The sequence below is a fragment of the Phascolarctos cinereus genome, unplaced genomic scaffold (genome assembly GCF_003287225.1).
Source record: "Phascolarctos cinereus isolate Bilbo 61053 unplaced genomic scaffold, phaCin_HiC Scaffold_5;HRSCAF=322, whole genome shotgun sequence".
NCBI classification, from domain to species: Eukaryota; Metazoa; Chordata; class Mammalia; order Diprotodontia; family Phascolarctidae; genus Phascolarctos; species Phascolarctos cinereus.
In genome coordinates, this window is record NW_027555958.1 from 378248224 (window position 1) to 378263100 (window position 14877).

The 14877-nt window shown below is 41.7% G+C and overlaps 1 protein-coding gene and 2 non-coding genes across 3 annotated transcripts in view; 1 reads left to right on the top strand and 2 right to left on the bottom strand.

Moving 5' to 3' along the window:
• The window catches only part of MDM4 (MDM4 regulator of p53), a 73316-nt gene extending 70290 nt beyond the window's left edge, over window positions 1-3026 (bottom strand). The window contains exon 1 of the mRNA XM_078156386.1: window positions 2888-3026. The gene's annotated coding sequence lies outside the window, so the exon portion shown is untranslated. The remainder of the gene's footprint in view (window positions 1-2887) is intronic.
• Window positions 1366-1438, top strand: TRNAK-UUU (transfer RNA lysine (anticodon UUU)). The gene has a single exon. It is a non-coding gene; the product is annotated as a tRNA-Lys (tRNA).
• TRNAK-UUU (transfer RNA lysine (anticodon UUU)) lies at window positions 1700-1772 on the bottom strand. Its single transcript has one exon. It is a non-coding gene; the product is annotated as a tRNA-Lys (tRNA).
• Window positions 3027-14877: the final 11851 nt, after the last annotated feature.

Genomic DNA, 14877 nt, shown 5'->3' on the forward strand with positions numbered 1-14877 from the left:
GTAGGAGGTAGCACCTGAGCGATCTGCGGCCCTGCCCTTCCAGATGCCTACAGGAGAGCTCTGATTAGAGGATCTTGTCTGCATGCTGAAAATTGAGCATATCCTTCCCACCTTGCGCAGGAGGCTGTTCTTGATGCCCTTTAATGCTAGCGCCCTCCCTACGGGGATGATGATCTCCAACTACATACCTTGTTTGTGCAGTTCTCCCCCTCATTCGCCCAGTTAGACTGAGAATAGAGACTATCCTTTTACCTTCCTGTGATATCCTGTGTATCTTATACCTAGTATAGTAGGTGCCTAATAAATGCTTTTTGACTGACAAGCTGATCTCTCTTCCCTATTTTGGAAGAGCTTTCACACTCCAAACCTTTTAGCTCCTTCGGCTGCATTTCTCCCTTCACCTCTACAGCCAATCTCTCGCTTTTCCGACTCCCCTTTCTCCCCACTTCCCTCTCCACTCCCCCTTTCTCTTCCCTTCTCCCACTCCTTCCTTTCTCTCCCGCGCCTTCCTTCTGCCTTCTGTCCTCTTCCTCCATTCTTCCCTCTCCCTCCTTCCTCTCTATCTTCCCCCTCTTTCCTTCTCTTCGTCCCCCTTTCCCTTTCTTTCTTCCCTTCCCCTTTCTCTCCTTTCCCCCATTCCTCCCTCCTCCTCTTTCCTCGCTGTCCTCTCCCTTTCCCCTTCTCTCCCCTCCTTCCCCTTTCTCTCCCCTTCCCCCATTCCTCCCTCCTCCTCCTCCCTCTCTCCCTCCTCCTCTCCTCCTTCCTTTCCTTTCCTCTCTCCTTCCCCCATTCCTTCCTCCCTTTCTTTCCCCTCCCTTCTCTTCTCCCTCTCCTTCCCCCTCCCCCTGCCCCCCTTCCTCCTCCTCCCCTTCCTCCTCCTCTCCCCTTCCTCCATTCCTCCCTCCTCCTCTTTCCTCGCCGTCCTCCCCCTCTTTCTCTCCCCTCCTCCTCCTTCCCCTTCCCTTCTCCTCTTCCCCCTCCTCTCATCGCCCCTCCCCCCTGCTCTGCAGCCTCCGCAGGCTCCGCCACGCACGGGCGTAACTGTTCTGTGCTGTTCCATGCTATGGGCCCAATCTGTGCTCGCTGTGACCCTGTTCTCCAAGGCGAAAATCCGGACACGTGGTCTACCAGACAGATGCTAAAACCAAGTAGACAAATGAGGAACTAAATACACTGGGATTGTGCATGAGCTGCAAGGCTGGGGAAGGGAGAGAGGCGAGTGTCTTCCATCTGGGTTCCAGCGTGCAAGCTTTGAGTTTCTTTTTCTGGTATCGCGGAAAGATTGCAACATCAAAGGGGGTGGAGAAACACACACGAGCTTCACACTCCCTATAGGAGGGGCAGCGCCACCGTTGTTCCACAGGAGCCCGGATAGCTCAGTCGGTAGAGCATCAGACTTTTAATCTGAGGGTCCAGGGTTCAAGTCCCTGTTCGGGCGTCTTGTCTTTTTACTTTTTAAAGCTTCCTCTTTTTTAATTAAGCAATTTGAGAAACGAAACTTCTTGTTTGAGGATATGTTTGCTGCGCTTCCTGCAAAATTCTGGCTTCACTTGACGGCATGGCGTATTGTGTATTCTCTAGGGTTCTAGGGGGATTTATTCAACGCTATCCCAAAATGTGGCAAGTCTTTTCTAGTAGTTTGGCGAGTGGTATTATAACAGCTGTTCTTAGAAAATTTTGCAAAGCAAAATGTCACTTCCGCCCGAACAGGGACTTGAACCCTGGACCCTCAGATTAAAAGTCTGATGCTCTACCGACTGAGCTATCCGGGCGCTCTGACAATGAATTCTTCCGTAGCTTACTTGTTATATTCCTAATGGACAAATAGTTCTCTGATTTGTTCCTAAATTTTGATTTGTAGCATATGTTTCTATAGCAAAGTAAAGAGCAAGAACTAACAGAACTCCTTTCTTCTTGTTCTTCGAAAGAAAACAATAAAACTCTAATCTGCTTCTTTTTTAAATTAAACCTGGATTCTTCAGTCCCATTCAGATTTCCTGTTTGGTCAGCAGCCAATGAAGGCATTTGAAATCAAACTCCTTGAAATCAAAGGGATGGCAGAAAATGAAAGAAAAATGCACACAAGGATGAACATTCTCAGAGCTGAATTTAGACATAGATTTGCATCTTCCTCTCACCCCAATGCCTCTACCTTCCTTCTACCGTTTCTAAGATAAACATTTCTACATTTTAAAAAAGAATAATCCCTTGAAGTGGATGCACAGAATATTTTTTTTGGTAAAATATACCTATTTACTAAAAACAAGCTTTCATTTCTCAGTATATCATTTTGACACCCAGATAAACCTCCCTAGCAATGGGGAAAGAGATGTACTTGGTTCTAGGATAATGGGGGTAAATCAACTTCATGCAAATTGTGAAGTGAGATCACTTGTGTAAAGCTCTTTGCAAACCTAAAAGCGCTACCTTAATGCTAACGACTATTATTGTTATTATTATTAATTATTATGAATGCATAGGTAGCTGGAAATCTGGGTTAGAAACTGGGATCAAAATAAATCCAGCAAGGATTACTGTCATTTTTTTCCTAGGCAAGTTGTTATTGCCTCCACAGAGGCTGATGGTCGTCAGAAATGACAAAATAAAATACAAAACATTCAGAGAGCAAACGTAGAGGCAACTGTAGCTACTGCCTTAATGCATTACCTCCAATGTATGTAATTGTTTGCATATTGTCTTTCCCGTTGGTGTGCAAGCTTCCCGAGAGCGGAGACTGTCCTTTGCCTTTCTTTCATCCCCAAAGCTTTAGTGTAATGCCTGGCACTTAGTAAACGCTTAATAAATGCTTATTGACTGACTGACCTTACAGACTTTAAAAGTAGTTGGAAGGATCAACAAGAAAATTCGTTTTTATTTTTATTCTGACCTTGTTTGTTGTTCAGTCGTTTTTCAGTCGTGTCCAACTCTTTGTGACCCCATTTGCGGTTTTCTTGGCAAAGATACTGAAGTGGTTTCCCGTTTCCTTCTCCAGCTCATTTTACAGACGTGGAAACCGAGGCAAACAGGGTTAAGTGATTTGCCCAGAGTCACACAGCTAAGTGCCTGAGCCGCATTTGAACTCAGAAAGATGAATCTTAGTAAACATCAAATTGAATGTGCATTTTAATATAGATAGTAGAAAAGTGGGACAGAGAGAGAGAGAGAGAGAGAGAGAGAGAGAGAGAGAGAGAGAGAGAGAGAGAGAGAGAGAGAGAGAGAGAGGGAGAGGGAGAGGGAGAGGGAGAGGGAGAGGGAGAGGGAGAGGGAGAGGGAGAGGGAGAGGGAGAGGGAGAGGGAGAGGGAGAGAGAGAGAGAGAGAGAGAGAGAGAGAGAAGTGCACATTCAACTACAGATCTCTATTACTGCACAGCTTGCTTCTCTTTTTAAGGTATTTAATAGATCAACCTTTGGCTTTCAAAACTGTCCTGCTTCACTGGCTTTCTTTCTGTTGTTTTCTATTTATTAAAAAAAAAAGTCTTCATGAGGAAGAACCAAAAGGAAACTAATTATATCTTATTTGTTGGGACCGGTAGAAAAATCCTACCCGAATGATTCATGCTAGCGTGGAGGCAACCATGGGTTCTCAGAGGCTATGCTAGAAAGTCAGAGCATTGGAAGGTCCTTAGAAGGTAGAGATGGGTTAGTATGGGCTGCTTAGCACATAAGTGCCCAGTATGGCACCAATTTAACTAACTACTAAAGGCTGGCCATCAGTTGATGGGGTTTTTTAGCCATAAATTAAATACAAAATGCCCCTCAGTTGTATGTCCTCCTTCACCTCTCCCACCTCTTTCAACTTCCAAAAATGATTATAACCGAATAGTAGAAAAGAGGACTAAGAACCACAAAGTCTTTGGCCTATATAGAAACATAAATTTAACATGACCAACTGTTTTTGCACATTTCTACCTGTATAGCAGTACAGGACCTGGAGTCAGGAAGAACTGAGTTCAACTTCAGACATGTACTAGCTGTGTGACCCTGGGCAAGTCATTTAATTCTGTTGCCTCAGTTTCCTCACCTGTAAAATGGGGACACACTGGAGCAGAAATGGCAAACTATTTCAGTATCTCTGTCAAGGAAACCCCATGGAAATCATCGACTATGCTATCTGTCGACAAAGAGTCAGCCACAACTGAATGATAATAACCTGAGTATCCAGTAGACATCTGAAACTCAACTCATTTAAAACAGAACTCCTATTTATTCCAGATTTCCTAATTTCTGTTAAGTGTACCCTGTCTTTCAGGGCACCCAGGTGTGCAACCTTGGAGTTGACTCTCCTTGTAGTTGAGTCCTCTCTTTCCCTCACACCCCATCCCTCCCACATATATAATCAATTGCTGCATCACCTCACCACCTCCACCTGCAACCCCTCGCATACACCTCTCCTGTTTCTTCTCTGTACTCACACTGTCTCTAGCCTGGACTATTGCAACGGCCTCCTAATTGGTTTCCAGGCTGCAGATCTGTCCTCACTCTAATCTATCCTCGCAGCTGGCAAACTGATAATTTCTGAACTCAGATCTACCCTCCGCTCCCACCCCCATCTGCAATGACTCCTATTGTCTCTAGGATAAAATACAAAAATTTCACAGCATAGCTCCAAATTGTTTTTCAGACAGAGCATCCCGTAATGTTTTGCAAATGGCTTTTCAGCTACCGTGCCTCTGATTGGTAAGAAATGATTACCCTTGGGCTCCTTCAGCTTCCTGTCAAACTTCCTTAAGTCTATTGAACTTTGCAAAGCAATAATGAGAACCCGACTCAGTGTCTTTACTTTTGTCCACTTTGTCCTCAATAGCTCATTTAAAGAGGTCAGGTGGATGCTAAAATCTGCTGCTAGAACAGAACATTGTATTTTATTATCTTTATTCTCTCTGTGTCTCTGTCTCTGTGTCTGTCTGTCTGTCTGTCTCTGTCTCTCTCTGTCTCTGTCTCTCTGTCTCTGTCTCTCTGTCTCTCTGTCTCTCTCTCTCTCTCTCTCTCTCTCTCTCTCTCTCTCTCTCTCTCTCTCTCTCTCTCCCTCCCTCTCTCTCCACAGTGTCCTTATTTATCCAGGAAATGATCTGACTGCCCCCAGACAGCTAATAATGAAATGACTGAAACTCTCAGATCGCTGTAGCTGTTGCCCTGTAGTTTCCTGTCACTTCAGATATGACTAATTTCTTTTTTATAATGTTGCTTAGAGCTCACTACATTTAAGTCTTTTTTTTTATTGTGAACTTAATGACTACCAATAAACCCAAACAGTTCATTATACAAAGAAGAACAACAAAAAAAGAGGATGGCATATGAAATTGTGAACTCCTGCTACCTGTCGTTTTTTTAAATTGCATGTTAAATTTAACAGGGTAGTAACAAGAACAATATAGTTGTGTCCCCCTCTGAATTTGTTTTCTTCTGTATATTCAATTTTATTCTTGAAGAAAGTATTCTGAAGAGGACATATTTCTCATATTAGCTTCAACATCAATATTTTTTAAAAGGATTGACTAGTACAGCAGTTATCAGTGCTTAAATATCAAATGAGATAATATTTGTAAAGCATTTAGCACTGTGCCTGGCACATAGCAGGTGTTGAGTAAAAGCTTATTCCCTTTTTCCCCCTGCTTCATTTATTTATTTATTTTTGGTTAGGCAATGGGGTTAAGTGACTTGCCCCAGGTCACACAGCTAGCAAGTATTAAGTGTCTGAGGCCAGATTTGAACACAGGTCCTCCTGAATCCAGGATGGGTGCTCTAGCCACTGCACCACCTAGCAGCCCCTTTCCCTTGCTGTAAACATTTAACTATGGAAAAGTCATCTCAAAAGAAACCAGTCTGACTTGTAAAGAAAACACATTGTTAAAATGACCTTATAATTACCATCTAAAATGAAAGAAAAGAAAATTTGCCAAGTATTTTCTAGTGGATTCAGAAAATTAGGGAATGAAATAATGGAAGTCCTAAGTGGAAAATCTCTCCAGGGATTCAAGCAAATATGAAGGGCCTAATATTCATCCAAGACAAGACCTTACATGTAGCCACTGTAGACTCTGACTTTAACCCAATTCTCATTCAAACTGATGAATCAGATCCCTCAGAGCAAGGCTAGGCTACATCTTCCCCTTCAGGTTTCTAGAGGTTTCCCTAAGGAGCAGTCAGGGTTTCTCTGCTATTGCACTGAGTCCCCATTCAGACAGCTTCTCCCCAACATCTTTCACCAGTTACATTTAGTATGTCCCCTACATCGTTGATTGGAGTCTTTTGTACACATGCTCAGTTCTTGCTCAGTAGCCAATCAAAGAGGCCTTTTTCTTCATTGAATGGTAAATGGAGAGGAAATAGTCATAAGCTACCTGCACATGCTCCAAATGCATGCTCCAAAACCTGCATGGAAGATTATATCAGGCAGAGGATGATGTATATGCTCATAAGAATGGGTTTTCATCTGCCAGTCCCTGGTTACACGTAAATGCATGATCATTTGAGGAGACATGCAATACAGACAGGAAAGACTTCCTTGAATGAAATTAGTCTTTCTAAGAGGAAAAGGTGAAATGGAAATGGATTCCAGGCATGGTGGACCATCTTTACAAAGGAATTGAATAGAAGGAGGAGATGGAAGTCTCCCTATTATGAATAGCTAGAGGTCCAGCTTGGTTAGCTAGAATAGAGTGAGTAAAGGGGTGTGTTTTGGGGGAGAGAGGGGTCATATGAAATTGAACTGGAATGACAGGTGGCAGACTTAAAAAATATATCAATAAAAAAATCAAAACAAAAAAAGAGAGAATTACTGGATTCTCTCCAGATTCACCTCAAATCAGATCTTCTGCAGGAAGACTTTCTCTGTTCTGTCCCCACCCCACTCCAACTGTTAGAGCCTTTATGCTGAGATTACCTTCCATATTCTCTTCTCTCCCCCTCTTCCTCCTTGTGTGTGTGTGTTTTCTTCAATGTGTATTCTTTTACTTTAAGTCTTAAGTCAGTGTACAGGTAAAGGTCCCCCAAATACCAGCACCAAGCTCATTAAGCTCCTGGGGAGACCATAAGAAGCCTTCATTTACAGCTAGGTTGGGGGCAGTGAGAGGAAGGAAAGGTCCATTATGGGTCTGACAATTTTTTTTTAAAGAAAGGAACAAGTATTAAGGCAGAATCTGTTTTGAAAAATGGGGTTTTTTTGGGATTACATAATTTACCTGTAAGCAACACTATTTCCTGTCCTTCCCCCTCCATCTTCGGATTGATGTAATTAACTCTTTTTATAGAACAGAACAGCCTTCATAGAAGCAAATAACTCCCTGTAACAATGTATTATGCAATATTTGGAATGACTGTCTTTTTTTAAAATGTTCAGTCAGATGAACTGTAGAACTTTGGAGGTGTTTGCCTCTAATTTACTTAAACTGCTAATCACCTTCAACATTTGTTTTTAAATTATGAGTCAAGGACCAAAAAAAAGAAAGAAAGAAGACAAAACCAAACAAACAAACATGCTGATCTTGCCTCATTTGGGGAGTAATTATAAGACCCTTTTGCAAAAAAGAGGTAATTCAACAACAATTCACTGAGAAGCATTTGTGGTAGACAATAGAGGACCCAGATTCATCATACTCTTGTTTGCTGATCCACATGTTAGAAGGTGGTTGGGGGTTCAGAAAAGAGCCTCCAGTTCAAAGTACTTTTGCTTAACTGGGGCAATAATTATTATTTTCATTGTACTGGGACCTAAGAATGTATTTTTTTTTGCATCCTGGTAGCCATGTTTATGTACATGGCAGTACCACCAGACAAAATAATATTGGTGCACAGATCCTTATGGATATCAACATCCCAGTCCATCAATGAGTTGAAGATAGTTTCATGAAAACTACAGGATTCCATACCTGAGATTCAATTCAACTCAATTCAAAAAACATTTATTGAGGGCCTACCATGTGCCAGGCACTGTGCTGAAGCACAAATGAGAAAAAGAAAGACAGTCCCTGCCCTCAAGAAGCTTACAATCTAATGAGGGAAGACAACACATAAAAAGTAGCTGGAAAGGGGGGAGGAATATGGCGGCGGCGGGGGGGTGGTACTCGGAGGGGGACATCTTGTTCTGCTAGTGTGGGAGTATTTTTGTCTGTGGAGTTGAGACCAGATGCAAAGAACGATAACTGGAAGACAATTTGAATGTCTCATTGCCCATGGTGAAAACTTGGCTGTGAGTGAGGTCTTACTTAGCTCTTTTTCCAGAGAACTAGATGAGCAATAGCCATTTTCTTTTCAAAGTCTAGGACAATGTAATTAAGCTTCTTGTTCTTGTTCTTCTTCTTTTTTTTTTTTTTGGCTAGGCAATGGGGTTAAGTGACTTGCCCAGGGTCACACAGCTAGTGTTACCTGTCTGAGGCTGGATTTGAACTCAGGTCCTCCTGAATCTAGGGCCAGTGCTCTATCTGCTATGCCACCTAGCTGCCCCACAAAGCTTTTTCTTGATGTCACATACAATTTCCTTCTCATAAATAGGCACAGTGTGGATCACACCAGAGTCCATTTACAAGACCAGTAGCACAACCAGAGGCATATAGAGACATCAGGAGCTTGGATGACAACATACAAGGGAGGGGTGTGGAAGGTCTCAAATATGAACTGCATCATCTTTTCTCTCTTGGCTTTGGGGCTCAGGGTAGCTTCTGTGAGCAATGCAAGGTACTCTTCAAGAGTTATGTGGGAGTCTTTGTAGAAAGTATGGTGCCATATCTTTTCTGTATCATCCTAACTAGCAACACCACTATGTTCAGTGGGGCACTTCAGGGTCAGAGTACTTCTTTTGCTCTGGACCTCATCCTCCTCACATAGCTATCTTTCTGGCCCATACCCACCATCATACCCTAATGTCTGGGGTACCCAACAATGAAGGAGAAGAAAGCCAAAGGGCACCGACTCCCGAAAAGTCAGCTTTGCACACTCTGGAGCCATGTTAACAAAGACAGCTGCAATATCATCATCCATGTCAAACCTGGAGTGGCAAATCTGAGCCCATAAGACTGAAATGAGGGGGTGCAACATCTAGAGGCAGGGGGTGCTCTAGTCCAGTGTATGCTAGGTAGAAGAGCCCACAGCTCTCTGTATATATCTTCTATACACAATCGTTTGCATGTTATCTCTCCCATTAGAATGTCAGCATTATCAAGGCAGATTGTTTTCTCCAACTGCTATTTCAACTGGGTGTGTGAGGGCAGGGAATGTGCTTTTACCTTTCTTTGTCACTCTAGAGCTTAGTACTGTGCCTAGAACATAGTATGTACTTAATGAATGTTTGTTAACTGACTGATAGGGAATTTAGTAACCGTGAATTTTTTAAGGACCACAGATAACCTTCATAAAACCATTATGAAGAAGTAAAACAAAAGACCACAAATAATATGACCTCACAAAACAAGAAAAATAAGTTGGGAAAATGAACCTACAAAACTAAGCCAGATCAGCATATTTAAGAAACAGGAAGGAGAACAAGAGACAGAATATGGCAGAGATCAGTTAGTGTTTTACAGTAATTGATGTTGTAAGTGACAATGGAACCAGGACACCGGGATGCTGTTGCCTCAGTATCCAATATAATACATTTTGGAAACAGCACTAACATCTTTAAAGATGGTCAGAAAGAGGAGAATTCCATGTTGGAAGTGATCCAATTTTAAGCCCTTCGAGGGATAGATTTTCAAAATATCTCAAAGAGGGGACAATTCTACAAGAGTGGAAAAGGTAATAGTTTATATTTCTACCTCTTCTCCAGAGGTATCACCAACTCCTGACCCACCTAGAGCCCAGTCATTGACATCAGCAGCACTTTGGGGAAATAGCAAACAGCGGCATCAGAGGAAAAGAGGTGCTTCGGTTGAGATGTCATTGATAGGAACACAAATTGCCTGGGCAATGTGTGATACTACTTATGCCCTTTACATTAAAAAATATTGATAGCTTTCATTTTTATATCACCTTCATTTTTTAAATGTCTCTTTCTCCTCTGGCTACCCAGATAGCCATCCCTTCTAACTGTAGCATGGGTACTCTGGCCTCTCTCTCAAAGCCAGGCAGTTTATATCCCCCTCAAGATTCCAGGGTTCCAAATACCCTGAAGGGTTGGTGGGTGTCTCTCTTCCTCTACTGCCATAAGTTCCAGCCACCATCAGCTTTGTTTGATTATTTGTTGAAGATCAAGGACTAGCTCCCCCAATTCCATTTAATTATTTAACATCAAATAAATTTTACAAAGGAATATTTACTTCAAAGATACAGCAAAAACAAACATATAAACATCTCTCCCAGAACCTTAGGGGCATAATCCATACTCCATACACTCAAGAGACCAAGGGAAATAGATTCAAAACATAGTTCAGTTTCTATATAAGCTTTGATCCCACCAATGCTATGGACAAGTTGATGTCCACATGTGGGACTGCTGCTGAATAAACTGATATCTCAGCTAACACTGGCATGGGCTCCTGAAGGTTATTCTCAGAGGTATGTTATACTAGCTAGGCAAAACCCAGACTGGACTCTGACCCCTGGATACCTGAGTCTCTCTATTCCACCCTTTCAAGACTCCCGGGTTGGAATGGTCTCAGGTGCTCTTGAACTTAAGCTAAAAAAAAGATTGGGGGCAAAGAGAGTTCAAATAAATATGACAGGCCTTTTTGAATTTTTTTAAAGGACATTTAAGGACATTTCTGAGTGCTTCTGCAGCCAAAGAGTTGCTTCTTCAACATGTAGAATTTGTTAATAATAGTAACAACATTTATATGGGGCCTCCTACGTGCCAGGAATTGTGCTAAGTATTTTACAAATATTATCTTATTTATCTTCACAACAACTCCTGGAGGTAAGTGCTATTATTGTCCCCATTTTTTACAATTGAGGAAACTGAGGCAGACAGCAGTTAAGTGACTTGCACAGCTAATAAGTGTCTGATGTTGGATTTGAATTCAGGTGTTCCTGACTCCAAGCTGAGCTCACTATTTACTACATCACCCAGTTGCAGAATGTCTATGTATGCTACAGTCTTTCTCTCCAAGGCACTTTCCTTACCTGTTGTGGTAGGATCAGGGTTCCCAGTCCTAACCCCCTATTTCCTCACGGCAAGAATTAGTTTTCCCTAAAAGACAACAAAGCTGCCCCTGGGAATTGATTGGCCCCAGTCTACCATGATGCAGCTTCCAGTTCACCTAAGGGCATAAAAAGTCCCACTCAGGTAGGGTTGGGGCCCCTCCAACTTGTTGGGTGTCTGAAGACTGGACAGCTCACTATACTCTGCCCTGCTGAACAAACATGTTGTAATACGCAGACAAAGTGGGTTACATCAATAGAAACTAAATGCCGCTGTATCCTTGTTGCATAAGCTTGCTGTTAGGTCAAAGAAATCTTTTTTGTTAGTTGTTCAGTGACTTACAAGTGCCTCATTTCATTCCCAAATAAAACCTGAAGTGTAAACAGAGTGCTAGAGTCAGACCTCCCCTACCACTTGGTGTAGTAGGGACAAGATGGAATGGCTTCGTGGTTCATGCTGTGGTTGAGTTGGAGAAGGGCATTGCAACATAGGATATCTTCTTTTTAGGGACGTTGCAATGAAGGGCTGAGGTGTAGTTAATGGAGTTGGTGGACCTACAGTGAAGAAATCTCTCTTACCGAGGATGAGATCTGATAGGCTACAACTAGGAGCCCACTGCATGAGGGTCTAGTTCTTGTAGCTTCCTGAGACTGGAGTCATGAGATAGGAGAACGAGAACAGAAGTGAGAAAGAGACTTTGGACCTCCCATTGGGGGTTAAAAAACAAAAGCCCATTCCTAATACACATCATCATGATTCTCCAAGAAGTAGGTCTTCTGGGTTTTTCAAGTGGAGAGACAAAGTCTCAGGTAGTCTGTGCCTGTGCCAGACCCCCATTAAATAACAAAGAACAAAAAAAAGCCAATAAATCAAATGAGTTTGACAGGATATGTAATATTCCATATTTCTAGCCCCTCACCTCTGCAAAGGAAGGAGATTTTTTCATCTTTTTTCTAAGGCTAAGCTTGAGCATTTTAACGACATCATTGAATTTCTTTTTTGTTGTTTTCTTTCAATTTACATGGTCATTACATGTATAGGTATTTATTTAAAATATATGTAAATCTCTATTGTATTAAAATATACTAATATATTTCTTCTAATGTAGATTTTAAAATATGTTTTATATTTGTGTGTTTATTAGTTTTAAATGTATGTTTTTCCTAGTTCTGCTTATTTTATTTTGCGATATCATAATTTCTTGTGGAGCAGTAATATTCCATTATACTCGTAACTACAACTCATTTAATCATTCCCCAGTTCACGGAAGGGTACTTTGTTTCCATTTCTTTTCTACCGCAAAAAGCACTGTGTTGAATACTTCGTGGTATATTCAGATCTTTCTGTTTTTAGTCTCCTCAGGGGTACCCAACAGTGTGATCTCTGGGTCAAAAGGTATAGGTAGTTTAATTACTTTCTCAGCGTAATTCCAAATCTCTTTTTAGAGCAGTTGGATTAATCTAGAGTTCCAACAATGGTGTATTAGTGTACCTGTCTTTCCCCATAGTCCTTCCAACACTGATTGTCCCCATGTTTCCCATCTTTGTCAATTTGCTAAGTGTAGGACAAAGCCTCAGAGTTGTTTTTTATTTGCATTTCTCTTGTTATTAGTGATTTGGAAGGATCTTTCATGACTTTTAATAGTTTGCAATTCTTTTATTAACTTTGTTGAAATCTTTTGATCATTTTTGAATGAATGAAGCACTCAAGTGTGTACTGTGTGCAAAACACTGCTCTAAGCATTGATGATACAAGTGGAAAAGTAAAACAGTCCCTGCTTTCAAGGGGTTCACGTTCTAATGGAGGAGACAACACACATGGAAGGTTTTAAATGCAAGTCAGATGGAAAGTCCCATGCCAAAGCAGATCTTAAATCCTCTCCTTTAACATAGTTTCTGGTGATCAAATCATATCAGATTTGGTTGTTGAGCCATTTCACAGTGCCAAGGATATTGGTGATGAGCTTTTTTTTTTCTTTCTGGGTCTTCAACAGATGTGGCTATATCACCTATAGAAGCAATTGCCGATTGCATATCCACAGGGGTTTAGACTTTAGTAGGGGAAGTCCAGGGAATATCTCCTCATCCACACTTCCCCCATACTCCGAGCCATCATCCAGAGGAACAACCGTTATGGAGACATGACTTTACAACTGTTTCTGCAGATGCTGAAAGCCCCTACTCCTTAGGAGCCACAGCTACAGAAGCTCATCACTGAAGTCCTTGACGCCATCAAATTTTCAGGAAGCTAGGGCTGGAGGGATAGCATCCAGGAAAGGAGAGATGTAGGATAGAATGATATATGTAACAGCAGTTCATCCTTCCTGCCAATGATAAACTAATCTTTCTCATGCGTAGATATAGTGATTCCACTCTGCCCAAAAATCTTCAATTTGACAAACTCTCATTTTTGCTGCCCTTATGGCCAGTTAGGTGTTAGGAACTTTGCATGGGGCGAGCCAATAAAAAACCAACCAAACAAACAAACAAAACCCAACCAGATCTAGCTCTTGCAGATCAAGTTCATATTCTTTGCCTGGCCCTCCAAGAGCTCCACTACTTGGTAGTACCCTACTCACTCATCAACTATTATTTTCTACACTGCTCTCCATTCAGTCTGTGAACTAACTGGATTGTTCTCTATTTTCAGAAAAAAGCTCTGCATTTCCCTCCCTTCCCTTGCCTGCCTTGGCTCAAGCTTTTCTCCATATTTGCAGAGTTCCCTTGCCTCCTTCTGACATTTAGAATTCTCACCCAACTCAAAGCCTGCCTCTTCTCAAAGATCAATTCAAGTATTCACTCTTCCAGGGGAGCCTTTTCTTCTGGAATGCCTTCCATCCCCCTCAAGATCTCATTTTGCCTTGTGCCTCTCTGAAATGCTCATCCTGTATCATTTGGGATTATAGTTATCTCTATCTGTGTCACATTCTCTACAAAGGCGGGGACACATACAGTGATTGACTTCTGCTTGAGCTATGCCTCCGACACTTGCTAAAAGTTGAGCTCAACAAAAATGAATTCTAAATGGTGTGTCCTTGAGGGTTCACTTCCCAAAGGTGTATGAGTGGCAGTTTACCACTAGGGGGCAGGTTGAACTAAAAAGAGTCTGAATCCTGTAAAATGGGGATTCCTAGAATCATACTTAGAACTCCTTCCTTTTGCAAATGAGGAAACTGAGATCTAGAGAGGGCTAAGAAACTTGCTCACAGTTACATAGGTAGTAAGTGATAAGACCAGAATTTGAGCCTAGATTCTGTGACTTCCAATTCATCCCCCTTTCTGGAAGGGCTTATAACAATTTTTAGAACAGCATTTTCTTTAGTACAGTACTTTCTTCACAATGACCTTTGAGAGATGAGTAGTGTAATTTTTTCAAATCCTCATTTTACAGGTGAAGAAACTAAACGGCAGAGAGGGGTTGGTGACTGTCCAAGATCATGCCCTAGGTAATAGCACCAGAAAGTCAGTGGTCAATAAGCATTTATTAAGCAACTACTATGTACCTCCCACCATTCTAAGCCCTGAGGATACAAAGAAAGACAAAAGACAATCTTTTCCTTCAAGGATCTCACATTCTAATGGGGGAGAGTACATGGGAACAAATATGTATGAACAAGCTATATACAAGATAAATAGGAAATAATCAACAGAAAGAAAAGGTACTAGAATTAGGAGGGATTGGGAAAGAACACTAGATTTGGAGCCAGAAGACTTGGATTTGAATCCTAGCTTTGCTAATTACTATTTGTGTGAAGTTTAGCGGATCTCTTCACTTTCTTTCGTTCTTGGTAAAATGAGGGGTTTGGA